At 36.8% G+C, this 19,716-nt stretch overlaps 1 protein-coding gene across 2 annotated transcripts in view; it reads left to right on the forward strand.

The window, feature by feature from the left end:
• The window catches only part of CTNNA3 (catenin alpha 3), a 1,495,188-nt gene that overhangs the window by 751,163 nt on the left and 724,309 nt on the right, over positions 1 to 19,716 (forward strand). The gene's annotated exons all lie outside the window — the stretch shown is intronic.

Consider the following 19,716-nt stretch of genomic DNA (forward strand, 5'->3'; position numbering starts at 1 on the left):
ATAGTTTCAGCCTACAAGTGCATAGTTCATGTCTGCTGAACTAATTGCCAAACAGTATGAAGTTCTCTGTGGTAAGATATATACCAAAGGCCAAGATAGGTCATAGCTGAACAAATCTATAGTAATTTACAAGGGCCCTAACACCTGGTTTATTGACATAAAACTGAGGGAAGTATTTCATGAGGAAACAAATAAGAAATTAGGAAGTTTTACATGTGTCAATAATTTTGTAAATGTTTAGCTTAACTTACTTTTCCCTTAGTCTATGAGCTTCAGTCATTTTGTAGGCTGAAGGAAATATCAGCCCAGCAGCACCCCTGCCCCATTTCTCCAAAATGAGCAGAAATAGGTAATTTGAGGCCTAGGACAAGGACAATCACAGAAACTTTAGAAAGACCAAGCCCTAAATACTTAAATATTTGATTGGGTTTTCCTTTAAATAAAAAATGTCCTTTAAAAACAGGAATAACACACACATAGGCACACATAACTGTTGCCAGAGTTAATGTGTTATTGACTTTATACCAAATTCAAGGTCACAATGACACTGTGCTCTCCCAGCTTTCCTCAGGGAAAAAGGTTATTAAGAGGAACAAATAAAGGGAAATCGAATGGTTATGGGTTAAACTGCTGGAAAGCACTTAAAGGGTTTCTTTTATTTTGCTATTTATTCATGCACAATGTCTTTAGTATTTAAATGCGTTCCTTTTTATTGCAGAATCCACTGAAGCAGTGAACTGTATCTTTGTGGGGCTGCGTGTGGGGTGTGAATGTACAATTGCCATCCTGGGAGCCATAATGTAATCACCACATAGGTATTGTTAGCTGAAGGGTTTTGCCTTGCAACACTTACCATACAAGTGTTAGGGTGACACATTTACATTAGTTTCCAGCTTTATGAAATATGCCTCTTTGGTGGTGGGACTTCGGTTGGGCCTGAGGAATTGGGAATAAGTACAGGGGAAGAAAGAAAACATAATTACTTGAGGCATTTTGGTGATCAACAAATTAACGTTCTTGTCCTTGCTATTCAGTAGGAAATAACAAATTTATAAGCTCTTCACTATTCTCAGTTGTTTTTTCCCTTGAACTTGTGTCAATAGACTTTAAAACCAAGAAAGAATATTATTTGCGTATTTCAAGACTATAGTATGGAAGAAAAAAGATAGTGATCAAGGATAATAAAAACGATAATAACAAAAGACCCAGGTATCTCCGAGCGTGAGTGGACTTGGCGTGAGCCCTGGCACTGTGGGAGTGAGGACTGAGCAGCCTGCTGAGGCCAGCTTAACTTTGTCACGTGGCACAAGGCCTCAGAAACCTGTGTACTTTTGGGCACAGCTGAGTTTTATTGTATTCATCCATCCATCATCCACCCATTCATTCATTCCTTGTTAATATTCACTTGGTCTTTCAGGCTACTATCTTTGAGAAATCCTTATTACTTGATTTTGATCCATGACATTTTCCCAATGTATTCAAGTAAAGGATGGCTGTTGTTTAAGGCCTAAAATTTGGCACATTTGATAGGAGTTTTGTAGGGTCTTGTCAACATTTCTGGTTCTCTTATGCTATTTCTGTGCCCTCCTAAACCATGACCTAATTTGGTTTTAACCGGGTTCTTGTAGATTTATTTCTGGCAGGTAATTTGATCTTAAGTGCTTAGTATTAAAATGTACTAGTGTGCAATAAAATAGTTGTCTCAACAGAAGGTGAGTGGGATACTTTAATCTTTAGTGACTCACAATTTGAAATTTGCTTGTGTATAACTGTATTTGTGACTAATGTCTCAAGTGAAAACCAACCTGATGTAACTCAGTAGGGGGGAGGTCACAAATGTGATCCCAGCACAGGGAATAAATAGAAGTACTTTTGATGTAGTTGCAGAAATATTACTATATTGACACATCAACACAGCAGATGTCACGAGCCTCTTTAAAAGGCATGTAAATAACAGCTCAAGTCAAAGAATGTTATAATAAAAATCTTAAAATAATAATAAACATTTAAAATATGGTGTATAGTATAGTGTAAATAGTGTGGAGTCTACCACTTATAAAAATTTAATGAATCTTTCCTACTCTTTAAAATGTGAAAACTAATGTCCTACCTCGTTGTGGCTACTAAAAATAGATAAAACACATACAGAGAATAGCACACTTCCTGGTTTATAATTCATATAATGATTAGGTAATTATTAATTTGACAAGTTTATTTTAAGCTAAAATCCTTGTAAAACACCTTCATGGTAGGAATTTCAGAATGTAAAAAATACCATACAGCTGGGTTACCATTTGGCATCCAACACTGATCAATTACAAACCTCTCCTCAGCTCTGTCATTAACCAGCTTCTGAATTGTGATAAGTTTCTGACTCAGTTTTCACAATTATAAAAATGAAGTGATTTCTTTGGGTATTAACTATGATCTTTTGTTTTCTATATTCAATGAAAAGCAACCATTGAACACCCTTTAACACTCCTGTGAAACTCTGAAAAAGATAACCACCTACATAGAATGGGTTTTAGGCAGATGGCTGCCTAGACTAGGTGATCTTTAAAAATTTGTTCTGCATACTATAGTTATTCCTGATAACATCCCCCCATGATGTTGCCTAATCTGACAGCACTACTCCAGGACAGACTGATATTTCAAAGTAGAGAGGTGGAATAGGCCGCAAGTGGTGATTGACTTTTGATTTTTTGGCATTGATAACATTAAGTTGATTATATGTTTGTGTGCCAGAATTCCCAGAAAAAGGGAAAAGGGCAGAAAATGTTGGGTATCTTGAATGGTGGGGTATTTAGATAGGAGTATTTTATTTGTGCTATATCTTTGCTACTCAAAGTATTGGTGGCCAGTGGACTTGTATCATTATCACCTGGGACCTTGTTAGTAGTAATTCAGAGTCTCAGGCCCCACATATACCTGAAGAGCCTGAATTTACATTTTAATAAGATCTGCAGCAGATTCTTATGCATACTGAAGTTTCAGAATCACTGCCATGTGTTTTTTCCCAGATGTTTTAGGACTTCAATGTCTTTCATGTATTCAACATAAAATACTGGCAATGGATAAACAATAGGGAAAAAGACTCTTTGGCAAGGATCTTCTAGAACTCACACATCACTCTCAATAAACACTGGAATGAGAACAGTCAAGTGAACAAACTAGCAGGGAGTTTAACAGAGATTTTTTTAGTTTAATGGCATACCTGAAAAACAAAGAACCAACCAATCAACCAACCTTCTCTTCCACCTGCTGAAAGGAAAATAAAAATGAATTGGGGGGCTTCTATATCTTGTGGAGCAGTTTCAAAAGGGAAGAGGGAGGTTGAGAGAAAACTGTTGAAAATATAATGTTATAATGCACCAGGGCAAGGATTCTAACAAATTCCCAGCCTCCACATGTATCACTGAGAACTAATGAACATTAGTAGGATAGTATTTTTCAGAGTTGCTGCTTGCTATGACAAAAAGTTTTGATTGTAATAAGGCCCATTCTGTCCCAATATTCCTATAAAATACCCAATATCCTGATAATTATGAGTAACTAATTTATTAACATTGAATAGTAATTATCGCAGCTCACAAGTGGCAGGCATATACTAAGTGCTGGGGAGAGTGTGATGAATGAAAGTGACTTAGTCCTTTACCCTCCAAGTATTTCAAGTATATTTTTTGGGGGAAGATATATAGTAATTAGTTAAAAACAAAAATTAATTTATAATTATAAACTGTAATAAGCATTGTAAATATTGTGAGTCTGGGAAGGCTTCTTGGCAGAGGTATCGCTGGAATTAAGATGTTAAGAATGAGTAGGAAATGACCAGGATAAGATTACAGGGTCTGGGGAGTCAGAAGAGAATTTTGGGTTGAATGGTCAACATAAACAGAACCCTTTGCTGTGCAGAAGCTTTTTAGTTTGATGTAGTCCCATTCATTTATTTTTGCTTTTATGTCCCTTGCCTTCGGGGTAAAATTCACAAAATCCCATTTGAGACCAAGGTCCATAAGTTTAGTACCTATGTTTTCTTCTTTGTATTCTATTGTCTCAGGACTCGTATTCAAGTCTTTCATTTTGAGTTACTTTTGTGTATAGTGTCAACAGATGTTTCATTTTTTGCATGTGGCTTTCCAATTTTTCCAACACCATTTATTGAAGAGGGCTTCCTTTTACTATTGTATGTTTTGGCTTCTTTGTGGGAAATTAATGGCTCATATACAGTATATGTGGACTTGTTTCTGGGCTCTCAATTCTGTTCCATTGACCTGTGTGTCTGCTTTTCTGCCAAAACCATACTATTTTGATTATTGTAGGTTTGTAATGTAGTTTGAAGCTCAGAAGTGTGATATTAAGTTATACTTTTAGAATCAAACTTTATCAATATAGGAACAACGTATTGAATAATATAGCAACTACAGCCTCAGAAACCAGATACACCTATGTTCTAAGCCTAACTCTATCACATACTAGCTCTGTGCTCATGAATAACAGCTTGCTCCTCTGAGCCTCAGTTTGTTTATGACAACAGACAGCATTTATTTAATAGGGTCTATGAGAGAATTCAATATAATAATGTCTATAGATCCAGTGCTTGGTACATTTTAAGTAAACTATTGACATTTGATATTATGGCAGTTATGGTTATTGGTATTGCTTAGCCTGTGCTTCTCTTCTACACACTCTGCAAAATGTTGGCCATGGCATCACATATTAATTCAGAATTAATATTTTTGTCTATTAGCTTTTTTTCTCTTTAACCTAAGTCTTTCTAGCCTTAGGGTCACGGAAGGGGGGATGGGGAACATTCTTTTGAGTAGAGAATCCTCCTAATTGAGTTGTAATGCTTATGAAGAGTTTTCAGGTATTATAAAGAGCCTTGCAATTGCTCTGCATAAATTTTAATATCTTTTCCTTTCACCTGTCCAGCAACACATGCCTATGAGCTAACATGCAGCACCCTGCCCCTACCGGAGAACTGATTATGTATATATGTAGATACTTCCAAAATGATAGGCACTGGCTCCTACCTACCCCGCTGACCCTTAGCCCCTGAGTGCTTCCTGCCCGCATGAAGTGTGGGTGCTCAGACACTTCAAATATTTTAAATAATGCTTCCTTACCTCCACCCACTTTGCTGTTTAACTGGTGCTTGAACAGTATAAGCCTATGTCAACATCAAAGATACTCTACTTAATTACAGTACCCAGAACCCACAGGAATCAGCATCTCCTGTTCTTCAACAAGTTATTATAATAATTAAAATTTTGGTTGAGTGAATTTTATGTTTACATTGGTTTAGCAGGTATAATAGTAAATTTTCATGAGTTTGGAAGCCCCTAATCTATAAACCTTGACTTTAGTTTCTTCTTATAAGAATAAAAATTTAGTAAACCTATGAATACAGCAAAAAAAGTTTGTTACGAAATGGTAGAAAAAAGTTTTTTGTATACTCGTAACAAGCAACTCATTTATTATTTATAAATTATCACACTTAATTAAAAATATGTTTATCATACATGATTTTTATCTAATTAATAAAGGTCCTAAAAAATCCATTAAGCCCTGGCCAAGTAGCTCATTTGGCTGGAGTGATATCCTGATGCACCAAGGTTGCAGTTCGATGCCCTGTGGGGTCACATACAAGAATCAACCAGGGAATGAATGCATGGATAGGTGGAACAAGAAATCCATGTTTCTCACTCTGTCTCCCCCTCCCTCCCTCTTTCTCTATCTAACATCAATAACTAAAAGTTAAGAAAGATAAAAAATCCTTTAATTGCAACCCAGCTTCAACAGTAGGTATCTGCAATTATCCTGGATCTACCAACTTCCATATCCTCAAATAGTTATGTGATGTAGATTCACACTAAATTGACTGACACCTCCCTACAATCAGCTACAAGATAGTCAAGTTTAGTTTTGTTTTTTAATATTTAGACAAGTGTGAAAGAGTGACCCACATAAATCATTTGAGCTCATTCCTTTAGTGTTTGCTGGTGTGGTTCTTTGAACACAAATCTGCTCTTTTTGTTGACCGGTAAAGTTCTTACTACATAATGTTAAATCTGTATTCTATGCCCCATGATTTCTAGCTAGTTCATTTAGCTGTTCCCTTTGGTTGATGGAAGGCGGAGTTAATATCCTCAGCTTTCTAACAGCAGACATTGAAAAGGATTACGCCTGTCTCCAGTGTTACTGGCTTTCAGAGCCAGACTGCAAGAAATATTACAGGCAGCAGATAGTTTCATTTTCAATTTAGACACCCATTATTTGATGTTTACAGGCCATTCCTAATTCTGAGTCCAAAATTTATGGTTTGTTCTGGCGATTATCATCACAACAATCTCCTGAAACTCAGCTGAGGTTTGCGCTGCTTTATCAGTCTTCCCTGACATCTGGAACTGATATATAGCACCACGTCCAAATCACCCGTGCTCAGAGAGGCTTGTTTTATGACTCCCTGGATGTCTGTCTCATCTAGTGGGTAGGCCAGTTTGCACAGTCTCAGTGAGCGGGGGAGTTGACCCTTGGGAAAGGGAACGGTGGTCATTAAATAAAAACTTAGCATTTAAGACTCTAAGCCTTATCTGAGCCAAGCTAGATTATATCATTTATTTAGTTAAATTTACCGAGTTTTGTTCAGTACTAAATAATGGTGAAGCAAAGGTGTTACCTAGTCTGCCTTGCAAACTTAAGATGAAGAGTGGCATATAAATCTCATGAAGAGATGGTAAAATGGTGGCAGGAGCTGCTTCAGATTCAGAGGGACATTTCAAATAGTTATTTTATAGTTTCCTTTTTGAATATACAGTATTTAGTTTTGCCTGTCAGATATGTGGGTGTTTTCTAGGCTCCATTCCATAGCATTAATTAGAGCTTACTGAAGGACCTTAGAAATCTCTGCATTGATTGTGGAAGAATTACTCACTAAATCTGCATTTTTGAAGGGATGTGGTAGCACATGCATCTATTACACATGCCATAGGCCAAATGATATTTCATGTTCAGTGTTGCTCATTGGACCAAGAATGGAAATATCTTTTGCCACCAGTGCCTGTCTACTTCTGTGCTTTTGTTGTGGCCTGTCACTCACCCCTCTTCCTTCCAGGGAAACTAAAACTAACAAAACTAGATGAAGGACTAGGCTTGGTCATAAGTGGACTTCCTATTCCTTCTTTCCTAAATTAAAGACTGTTCAGCACTTCCTAAACACTTTGCCTTCTGCCATGAGGCTGCAACAAGGCAAGGAGAGAAGCAGAGGAAAACCCACAAGAGACAGGACTGTGAATGAGTCCTCCCCACCTTCTGTCTAACTTCACTTACCAGGTAAGTTGTTGCTTTTTTAGGGACCAATAGACTGAAAATATTCCTCCACTAGTGTTTCCTTCTAGGAAGTGAAAAAATATTCTTCATATAGGGAAATATAACCAGAAGGCAATAAGTACTCCCAATAGTAACAGTTGGTATGCGGGGTCTGATCTAGAAGGGGAGGTCTGCCTGTTTCTGTGCCCCATTTTACAGAAGAGGAAACTGAGACCCATAGAGGCGATGTGATTTGCCTAAGCTCACACGTCCCATAAGTGGAAAAGCTAGGACTTAAATCTAGCCTCTGAATCACTAAGTAGAGATTTTTTCCCTCCACATCAGTATTCTGAATGAAAAAAAAAAACCCTTAGAAAGATATATTTTGAATTAGTCTTAGAATTCTCAGTTTGAATAGAGAAGGGTTTTCTTTGGAGTTGCATTGTAAATTTGTATTACTCTGTTTAGCAGGGTACTAGGTGTGTCTGGGGCAATACTCTAAAGCTGGTTCAGTGCCCTTAGGTTTTCTCCCTTTTGATGACCTTTCCCCTTGACTGGTCTGAACACTGTCCTCAGGCCTGCTCTCTGAGAGTGATTAATATTCTACATATTTCCTTACAAATGTCCTTCTTCTTACTGTCCTTTCCCAATAACAAATACACAACATGTGGATGCTTCCAAGGCAGTCTTTGGAATTTAAAATTAAAATAACTAGGATGTTCAAAAAGAAGGTAAAAAAAATTATATTCCTATCCCCACTATCCCTTTCATTTTATATAGTGGGGTAAATTCTTTCACTAATCTTGGATGGAAAGTCAAGCGTTCTCAAAACCTTTCTAGCTGCCTTAGGTGTTTTGTGTCACTCCTCTCCTAATCGGTTATTAAAATGTGATTGCCAAAACTCCTATCTCCATTTAAATTTAACCCCAATTTCCCATTTAGGACCATTGCAGGAAGATCAGTGGTTGGAAAAGGGATGTTGTGGCCTTTTTATTCCCCCTGCCCCTTTCTGGCATGGAGCAAGGGGATGGAGGAGGCATCAGTGGAACAGGAAAGTTGTTGTTGGCTCTCTGGGTGTTGAGAGCTGTTTCTCTAGACTTGCTATATGGAGTAGGGTCCCAGAGAAAGAAAATGTGGTGCACCAAGCTGGTAATTTGAGGAGAATAGAAGAAAGGGCTTTTTAATTCTTTTAAAATTTATTTTTATTATTTTTTTTACATAGGTAAGGACAAGGTTTGGGGGAACCAACAAGGGGTAGAACAAGACCCTGGGCCAGCAGCTGCTGAGAGCCCACCCACCCCCAGGCCCAAAGGAGCAAGTGAGGGAGTGGTTTCTGGACTCTGGAAGGGTAGCTGTGTGAAGAAGGTTGCTTGCCAGTGTCTTTGGTTTTCAGGAGGGGAACATAGTAAATATACAGCATCCCCAGAGTAGCAACTAAAAATTAAATACCCAGCCTCACTCTCCTCCCACCCTCCTTTGCCTCTCATTGGCCAAACCCACCTGAAAGTGAGGAACAAGGGAGCATCTTTATGATGTTTGGGCTGTGGGGGCAAAGAGTGTGGTGAAAAATGGTGGAGGGTGAGTCCGGAGGGGCAAACAGAAAAGCCTGACACAGGTGCTTTCACAGGGGCCTCTATGTCACCTGCAGTTCACTTGGTATGTGTGATTGTTTCTTCTGCAGCTGAGTGCTTATTCTCAAAGTCCCGCAGTTTCTGTAATTCCTCTCAGCTTAGCTTTATTTACTGCTCTAAGCAATGATCTTAAAAAAGTCAGATGACCCCAGAACAGCTATCTTTAGCAGGAGGCTCATATCTGGACCACGGAAAATGTTCAGACTTTGGAATTCAGTTACCTTTTCTGCCGGCCACCCCTCACCAAGTAGATTTCTCGAGAGAGAGTTTACACTTGCTCACTGAATCTCAGCCTCCAGGCGTTCATATCATGCTTTCTAAATGGTGCCATTGAAGTATCTTACCAGACTTATATGGGTGAGGGTGTAGGGAAGAGGATGGGAATCCCAGATTAGCTTTGTCCATTTCTCTTCAAGAAAGCTTCCCTAGTCTGCACACATTTCAACCTTTACACCTTCAGTATAGACATGATGTTCAGAGTCTTGTAACTGGCTGTTAATTATTTCTTTTGAAAATCATCCTCTTGGTCTGGCTTATCTATGTGAAATGCCCTATGTGTGTCTTGGTGCTTTAGTTAAAGCTAAAACAAATTAAGTAATATAAAGAGAAATGGAAAATTTCATATATTGGGTAGGGTTTGGGGCTAGGAGTGTAGGAAAAGAGAGAATATTTTTTGAGCAGGGGTCATTGGGGACTCTCACATTATACCAATTATACCATATAAGTATTTATTCTGGTTGCACATATATACTATTTCTAAGGGTTTTTTTTTCTAGTAAGATGTATATACAAATCAAGATATTTAATAAATAATACTTTTAGTAGGCTAAGTAGATTTTCTGTAAAAGAAAATATACTTCAAAAGAATATACTTATATACCCTTTATTTGTAAAAAAATTAATTTTAAAGGAAATTAGAAACTGTTAATTTATTTTAAAAGAAAGATTCCAGAATCCAAATTTCTTTGAAGTGGAGCCTATTTAAATTTTCTCCATTCTGCAGACTTTGAAACTCTATGAATTATGAACCTTGAAAGTGCTAATTAAATATAGCAATGATATAAATGATTTATTTTTATCAGAAAAGAATAAATCCATTGTATTCTTATTTTATAATGTTAAAAATAAACATGTTTTTCAAGACAGATTACAGTTGATGGTGGAAGTGAAAACTATAATAAGAATGGTGGAAACCTATCTGGTATAGATTTCACATGTACATGCCATGAAAAAAAATGGTTATTCTCTAAACTGTATAAAGCTCTATAAACTTTATAAAGCTCACTCTATGGTGAAGTTTGACATATTGAGCATAATTAAACTAGAAAACCTGGCTTTGGACTGAAAAAGAGTGGGAATTAGGCTTAAGAAACTGGAGGAATGGAAGAAGATAAAATTTTCATGAGATGAGTGTTGTTCTAATAGTTTACCTCCCAAAGCATTGTAGAGACAGAAAAATTGCAAGAGAACAGCAGTTCTATTTAAAAGAAGAAAAATAATTTATTTGATATATGTGTATAATGCCGTATCATTGCTTATTAGACTCTAGAGTGGTTTTAAATGTGAAAAAAAGAGTCTATGCCAAAAGAACTCAAGGTATAATTGACAACATGAAACATTTCATTCTTCCACTTTCTTACAGATGCTCTTATGTTAGCATCACAGATGTTTTTTTCCATGATAAGTACTTCCAAAGTGCTGGGTCATGCCTTTCAAAATCAAAAGGATTTCTAGAATGAGCCAGACTTCCTTCTCAAATATGCTAAAAACCTCTGATAATGACACAATAAAGGGGTTTTGGAAATTAAAGTGTCAGTAAAGACATAATGTACAATTTAACCATTGTGTAAACTAGAGAACGTATAAATTTGGCCTAGATATCTATATTTTGTCTACATTGACTATCCTGAAGGTTATACTATTTTCAAGGGCTCAGTATCTGGTGTAGAAATACGATTTCTATAGTCTTTCTATTGACCATAAGCAAAGCCTCCTCAAACACAGATCAATATCATATTTTCTCTGTTTATTTATTCATATAACAGTCAATTATTTTTAAATATTCATTCAAATCAATAAATACTGAGCACACACTATGGACAAGCACTGCTATGAATATAGCAGTGAATAAAATAGTTTCTCCTCTCCACTTCAGTCATCCTACAATTATTCTTATCGCTAATAAATATAATTATCAAGTGACAGTTACTACTCTACATTTCTTTATGTACATTGTCTCACATAGTTTTCACAATGACCTCTAAAATGGGTATTGTCCTCCTCATTCTGCACAAGAGGTGACTAGAGTTTAACTTACATAAGTGGTGTGTGGTCACCTTGGTAATAAGTCTAGGCACTAAGACATGAAGAATATCTATCTGATTCTCCTATTGCACCAACTTGTCATAGCAGGTTAACAAATATTTTTAAATGCAAATATAAAATGTCTTGAACAAGCTGCAAAAGAAACCCAGTTTTAAAAGCACAGAAATTATTTAAATGCTAATGCCACAAATGACTAATTTAGTCAGTTTTGATTGCGATATTTGCTAGATTTCTTATTTCATTGTTTTAAACCATCAATCCCAAAAGCAATGTACTTACTCAAATAGAAACAATAACAAAAAAACACAAAAACACAGAAACCCATGAGACTGACAGGTTTTCTATTATTTTGCTGTTTAATAAAAATATTATCTTACCTTTAAATAAGGCTGTCATTTTGTAAAACAAATGAAAAATAAAAAGTGGAAATGCCCTCAGATTAAAAAACAGCTCTTATGGTTTAATAACTGGATTATATCTGTTTTGTATATTCACCACATGAGTTCTCAGACAAGTATTTAGGAACCATTAATGTACACAATATTTTTGGATCCTGCCCTGAACATAAGTAAAACCTAGAATTTTGGACGTATTCCCTTCATTTAATAGTAGCCATGCATAGAAACTGTCACTGACCTAGGAACTGACAAGATCTGAAACCCATTGGAGCAGGGGTCACAATGCTGAATCACTGAATTAATTATTCCACCAATTAAATTAATAAACTTCTTTTTTCAGTTTTTCCTTATTAAGAACAGTGTTGGTTCCCGAGTTTGCTGGACTTGAGGGTAGGACAACAAACTCTGTCAGGAAGAGAGGGGAAAATGCTGGGCATGGAATGAGACAAGTTATCACCAAAGATTGTAGCTTAAAGTAGAAATCGTGAGAGTATGATTTTAGGAACATACCAGCTTGCTCCTGACTCTTCCACTCTTTTCCAAGGTTACCTATTGGCCCTGGGGTAAATCTCTACATCTCCACTTATACATGTACAACAGGGACCCCTCAAAGAACCCGGAATTTATTTATAAAACATTCTGTATTTATTCTGACATATTTAATCATCAGTCACCTTCAAAGTACTCTCTATCTGACGCAATGTACCTACAGCTCAAAACAGTTTTTGAACCCATTGATTTTGATCCCTTTTTGGGCTTCTTCCATTTTTGTTTCATCTCTTCCACACTGGAAAAACGTTTCCCTTTGAGGACTTTTTTAATCTGGGGAAACAAACAAAAAAAACATGCTCAGGGCAAGATTGGGTGAATAAGGTGGGTGCGGCATGGGGGTCATGCCATTTTTGGTCAAAAACTGCTTACCTCTCAGTGCAGTGTGGGTAGGTGCACTTGTAAATCACCCATCATGAAATGGGCACATTGAAAGAGTCTTCAGAAAAATCACTGAAGCCAAATGTAGCCTCTCACAACAATGCCAGCTGGCACACTGATACAGATGGTTTCTTAGAACAGTCATCTGGCAGGGTAAGTCAGTACTGCAAGGGGCCTGCCCATCAGAAGATAATTCTGGTTTTTTTGGGGGGGTCCCCCCTTGTATATGACTGATTTTCTAAGGGGCCATATTTAAAAGAGAAGGTCATGATTTATCTCTATCTCTAAGACTCAAAAAAAAGTAAGTAACATCAGCAGTAAAACAACCTGAATTTTTATGGCAGTGCAAACCCAGGAATATTTCTGTGATGTTTGGTGTGTATCAGTTGAAACCCTGCTGTCTGGCTTAGGCATCTTTGGTGTGAGAATACGTACAACAGGCCCCAGTGTCACACTCTCAGCCTTGAGTAGACACTTATAGGCTGTGTCAACAGAGAATTTTGGCACTGAATGCTTTCAGAGTTGGGAGAGGCTCAAGATCAAATAGTACAATAGCCTCCTTTTATAGATGCCAAGACTAAGGAAAAGATGGGTGATTCTTCTTAGCTAAGCTCACCCGAGGAACTTGTTTCAGACCCTCCGTTTTCTGATCCATGGATTGCATTAGATTTCACACCATGTTTATATTGTACTTTCTTGTAGGGAATAACAATAACAATAACAGTTTTTGAATAAAAATACTAATTGAATAGGATATCTGACAGCCAACAGGATGGATATTAATTACTTTCACAAAAATTATAAACACTAATATTATTAATAAGGCTGTTTGACTATTATTTACTATTCATTAAGGTGTGGTTAACTATTCTTCCATTTACTTATGTTATCCACAGCCATTACCTGAGTGGCAATCACTGTAGTAGGTACTAAAATTACTAAGACTTGACAATTTATAAGATGAGGCAGAGTATAAATAAAAAAAATGATGAAAAGTTTCACAGATACTATAATTGAAATGTATGTAGAGAAATTAGTGGAAACAGAATGAGAGGGGTTTTCATTTTTATATTTTATTTTTTATTGTGGTGTTGAGATTGAAAATAGTCAGAAAGATGATGTAGGGAATGAGGCACTTGCACTGAGTCTTGAGGTAATGAATTAAGAATTTTCCTGTTGAGTGAGAAGAGCTTAGGGCAGGAGTATCAAATTCATTTTCACCAGGGGCCACATCAACCTTGCTGTTGCCTTCAAAGGGCCAAAAGTAATTTTAGGACTGTATAAATGTAACTACTCCTTAAGAGTTAAGCAAGAGCTCGGTGCTGCCGCAGGATAAAGCAAGGTGGAGGGCCAGATTTGGCTGCAGGCCTTGTGTTTGCCCCCTGTGGGCCTTCGGGCACTCCAGCATGAAGACTTAGGGTGTGGAAAAGCATGGGGAAATCAGTCAGCAAGTGTAGTGTGGGAAGTCCAAGTGTTGGTAACAATGGTGACAGTATTGATGAGTACAGTAACTGTAACATTTCTTGTGTTCCTCTATTTGCCCAAACTTGTACATTCTTTATCTCTGTAATCCTCAATATAATCTTATAGTAGTATAATTGCTATATTACCTCTATTTTGTAGGTACAAAAAGTGAGACTTTGAGAGATTAATTTTCCAAGGACGCATAGCTGTCAAGGGATAGAGCACAGATTCAAACACAATTTCAATTGAATCCCGAAACATCTATGCTATTTTGTTCATTATTGTAAGAGATGCATTTATATAATTCATGTAAAATATTAATTCTGGATTTAAGTTACAGTTCATTCAAGTGTGGTAGATAAAGTCTGAGATTAGATACAGCTCAATTTGATCCTACCTCTTCCTGTACTTCCCCTTGGGATATGGTATTTGAACTTGATGAACTTCAGTGTCTTTACATACCTATGTGAGAAGAGTTACTGTGAATGGCACTTGAGACAATACATGGAAAGCACTTTGCTGTGGGGGGTGTTTCGCAGTCTTTGGTTTCCCTTCTTGACTCCAGCCCCATCTCAGCAGGCAGCTACCTGGGGTGACATTTTGTTTTCCTAAACAGTGTGAGAGCTCAAGGCACTGCAGTGTTCAACCTATTTATCATGATAGGGAAGTCATTTTAGTCTTATAAAGTTGTTTTTAAAAATTTTATTTCAAGTTTCAGAGTTAAGTTTCTGTTCATTTTAGTTTTCTTTTCAAAGCACAGACCTTGCTTCAGAGAGATTTTTAGGAGACCCTGTCAGGTTGTTCTCCTCATCTGCTGTTTCTTACAGAGCCGTTCTAGAAGAGATTCCATTGTTTCATGCCTGTCTATTTGTATGTCTTTCATGCCTGAAAAATGTTGACAAGAATCTATGCCTCTGTTATGTGTTAAGCATAAAATATTTTTAAAGCTATTTCTGCAGAAAAGAACTCCATTAAGGGTATCATACTTCATCTTTACCATGAAATAAAGAATTCCCATTTAAAGGGAGATGTGTCATTTTAAAAGGTTGAATGAAATGGCACACATTTAAAATACAAAAACAAAAAACATAAAACAACAACAAAACCATTTTTTCCTTGTTGTTTAAATTCCATACTGGTCTCCTTTCTGCACTGATAACATTTTCATTTGATTATGAATTAGATACATTTTTATTTGCTTTAAAACTAACCTTTAGTATTTGAAGCTTCATTATTTTTTTGAGGTCAGCATCATGGCCTTCCTAGCTTAAATATCTCCTTTATTTTCATCATTTCAGATTTATATTATGAGTACATTTCCAACACATTTCAATGGCTACTTATGCAAGAGATTATACAATAAAAGCAATATACTACTCAATAATCATTTTTAGGGAACATGGCCCTTTCACAGAATTTTAAAGTTAGAAAGGACTATAGGAACAATTTGGGGCAAACCTTTGTTTTATGGGTGTGGAAGTTAAACCCTGGAAAAGCTGAGGGTTTTGCCAAAGATTACCTTTATCTAGTCTTTTTTCTCTATCATGAACAAATCACATTTGAGCTCCTATTATGTACAAAGCAGGTGCTAGATGCCTTCTGGGACAAATTATACTTAAGAAGTTTCCCTCAAGGGTTGTGTAGACTAATAAGAGAAATGCCTGAGGATAAGCGTTTGACTACAGGGAAAATGCTAATGAAGTGAGCTATCCACAGCCCTTCAACAATTCCAATACTGAAATCATCATCCTCATTTTTGACCTGGTTTTCTCTTTGAAATGACCATCTCCATTGAAAACACCATTATCTACTTGCCCATCGTCACTGCCAGAAACCTGGGCACCAGCTTAGGTTGTTCTCTTCTCTTTACCCCCCAGAACCTGTCAGTTACCATCTTATCTAATTTACTCATACAGAGTTTTCAAGACTGCTAATGCAACAATCTAACTCTTTTGCCTGTCCTTAATCTCCTCAAATATATTGTGCAGACTCCAGCCAAGTCAATGTATTTGAAATAATGATCTGTTAGTGCCACTCACCTGCTTAAGTTTTATGACTCCTGGTTGCCTATAGAATCAACCTCATATTTTAATGAGGCAAAGCCCTCCAAAATCTGACCTTTCCTCACACTTTTGTACTGTTACTAAATACTCCCAAAGGACTTTTGTCTTTGCTAAGGCTGTACCTGTGCCCCTAGAGTGGGCTTCAATTTTGTCTTCTCTTGGCTGATCCTACATATCCTTCAATATTCAACTGATACCTTCATCCTCAATGGGAATGCTGCTCCCACTGAAACGTATATTACCCTGGATACCTGTACTAAGTGCTGTGTTTCTTTCTGTTTCTGCAACTAGATATGGGCTCCTCAAAGGCAGGTGCTAGGTCTAATGTATCATTGGCCTTCAGTGTGGTGCCTGGCATATAGTAGATAATAAAGATTTTTTGAATAGATTGAACTGTTCATTGAACCAAAAGGAATATAAAAGAGTATAGGAAAATATCATGGAAGAGAATAATTAATTCCAACTGAGGTGATCAAAAAAGAGTCCATGTAAACTTTAGTAATTGAGTTGCACCTTAAAAAAAAGTCCATATCTAAAAAGAAGACATGAAATGCAAAGTGAAGGTTTTCCATGAGTATCATTCCTGAGTTGTTATCCTATTATATAGAAAATAAAGGACCTGCTATGTTATCTCATTAGTTTTTGAGGAGTAAATATGAAAGTAGATCATGTGGGACCTTGAACACCATCATCAAGAGTTTGTTTTAATTCCATTGACAATGGGAGTAGACTTTTACAACATGGAAGGGTCATAATTTGACCTCAAGTTTACTAGAGAGTAAACACCTTGAGAATTGGAATTTTGTGTTTGTGTCTCGCTATTTTATTCTCAAATAAAGGGTGATTTGTATAAATATAGAAACGCATACAATTAAAAACAAAAGATATTTCAGAACAGTGTTGTCTAATACAACTTTCTGAGGTGAGGGAAATGTTCAATATGTTTGCTGTAGAATACAATAGTCACTAGACACAGGAGGCCATTGCTCACTCTAAATTAAGGAACTGAGGAATTGCTATTTTAATGATTCTTAATTAATTAAAATTTAAATTTAAATAGCCACATGTGACTTAGTGGCTAACATTTTGGACAACATAGTGTAGAAAATTCTCCCTAACAGAGTCCCAACAGGAAACAGATGGAACACCCAGGTTAGCATAATTCAAGGAGAGTTTATTTACAAAGAGACTTTTTCTGTGTGTGCTGCTTTGAGGGAACCACACGAGAGAGTGCATGCAATTAACTGTGGTAGTGACATGGGAGCAATGGTGAGACAGAACTGATGGTAAGACTCCTAGTTAAGATTATCAGCCTCAATCACATTGGGGCATTATTTATAATATGCAACAGTAATTTTAAGGACATTTCATTGAATAAAGTTTATGCTCAAAACTGTTCTTTTCAACAAAATCTTTCCTGACAGTTTACTTACTGATGAAGGATGTGATTGCTTTCCCTGTACAGTGCTGATCCATGCCATGTTTCCTTATTGTCTTTCCCCTTGGCTTTCTACTGTAAGTGGTAGCTTTTCCATTAGCAGGGCTGTGCTGACTTAATGATAGCTCCTGTCAAGGCTTCCTTTCAGGAGATCCTCTCTTCTGAGCACCTGGGATGTAGGGAGGCTCTGACTGTTGTCTGTGTTGCATTTTAACATGTTATCTGTGTTGTGTCCTGCCCTTTCCATCCATCTTTTACCTCAGCACACACCACTCACCTTCAGTCCTAGCTCATTGCTTGGTGATTTGTTAAGCCTTTGAAAACAGAAGGAATGAGGGCTTTTAAGCAAGATGGGGCTATTTCTTTTTGCTTTATTTATTTTTATGCCATGCAAACAGAGTAAAGAGGCATAAAATGGCTTGAATGAAGCCAAATAAATCTGGATAAATAGAGCAAGAATTCAATAAAAAGCTGGAGGTGAAAAAGAAGACAGATGAGGGAGGAGGAAGGAGAGAAAGGGAAGAAAGAAGAAAAAAAACCTTTTTACTTCTTGTAATGATAGGAACTGTTTATTATGATCTAGAGAACAAAATGTCCTTGACCCAGTGAAACATTTTAAACTAAGGTTAAGCTCTGGGTTAAAATCAGGAAATCATCTTTATAGTCCACGTTGAATCTCTTCATGCTAACACCTCCTGTCTTTTTTTATTAAAGTTTTGTATGCCACTGCTGCTCATTCTGAGAAGGCTGACATCTTTTAATTGTTGCAATGAATCATATTACAGAAGTTACTGAGTTTTATGGCCAACACAACAGAAGTCTCTCCTTTTATTCCTGATACCCTGTGTGTGTGTGAGGGGAGGTGTTTGAGGAGGGGATGCTCTTTGTGCCACTCCTGCCCCTTTTTGACTACCTCTGATTTCATGAAGTGGAAAGAAATATAACCCGGAACTAACACTGCATGGGACTAGAGAATAAGAGCTAGGTTCTGTAGGTAAAATTATAAACTCTCTTATATTCCATTGTGTGTCCATGTATGCCCATTGCCTTATATAGCCCTGCGTTAACTTTTCACAGCTCTCCACTGTTAGCATGGAGAATGCTGGGTTAGAGCTGGGATGGTAACCATACTTTCATCTGGGTAATTGTCACTGTTGCCCTTATTGCTTCGACATCCGGAATTTTACTTCTCTCTCTCTCTCCTTATTCTTCCTGCTTCCTTCATTGGACACAGTCTTCATCATGCACACATTTCACACTCACTTTCAAAAATAAAATGTGATAAAGGACTTAGTAGTTTTTTACAGTGTTCCCTCTAGGAGACATCTGGAAATGTCTGGGGTCAACTTTTGGCTTTCTTAGTGCCTGGGAGTTGCTATTACAATTTGGTAGATGGGCGCGAGGATGCCAACCATTTTTCAATATGTAGAATGTGATTCCTAATTTTGGTGATTTTTATCATTAATACTGTCTTTGAGAAAATCTAGGTCTAACTAAGGTTTAAGTGGGTACCAGAAACATCAGCCAATAGCTAATTTTAATGATGCCTTGATGGATAGATGCTAAAATCGCCTTTAGAGTCCAGTATTGTATGACACCCACCCGTCACACAGTAGGCCCCTAATAAAACTATGTTGTATTTTGAATCAAGTTGTTCATTTACAAACTAGTCAACACCATTCAAAAAGTTTTATGCAAGTTATTTTAGAAATAGAAAAAAAATAAGATACACTTGCCAACACATCAAGGTTCTTACAGTTTCATATAGGTAATAATTATGCACAGAAACAAAATGAGTATATTGGGAAATTATACAAATGCTATGAAACAATGAAAGGTAAGAGTTTGGTGTTGAGCAAAGTTGTTGGAAAGTCTTTTTGGAAAGTACTGAAGAACTGGTATAATTTTAATAGGGGATCATTTGGGGAGATACTTGCTGAAGTCTAAGTACATTATATGTACAAACTTGAAAGAAGAAATAGAAAATATAGGAGTATTGTTCTATAAAGAACAGTACTTAAGAAAATGTGGTGGAAGCTAAGAATAAAAAGATAGGTTAAGATAAAATAGATGGTCTTGAACTTCTTGTAAAGAAGTCTTTCCACTTCAAGGTATGGATTTATGTGTGGATTTAGTCATCGGAGGTACTATATAGCATG

The sequence above is a fragment of the Phyllostomus hastatus genome, unplaced genomic scaffold (assembly GCF_019186645.2).
Source record: "Phyllostomus hastatus isolate PE091 unplaced genomic scaffold, TTU_PhHast_1.1 phas_contig_38, whole genome shotgun sequence".
Taxonomy (NCBI): Eukaryota; Metazoa; Chordata; class Mammalia; order Chiroptera; family Phyllostomidae; genus Phyllostomus; species Phyllostomus hastatus.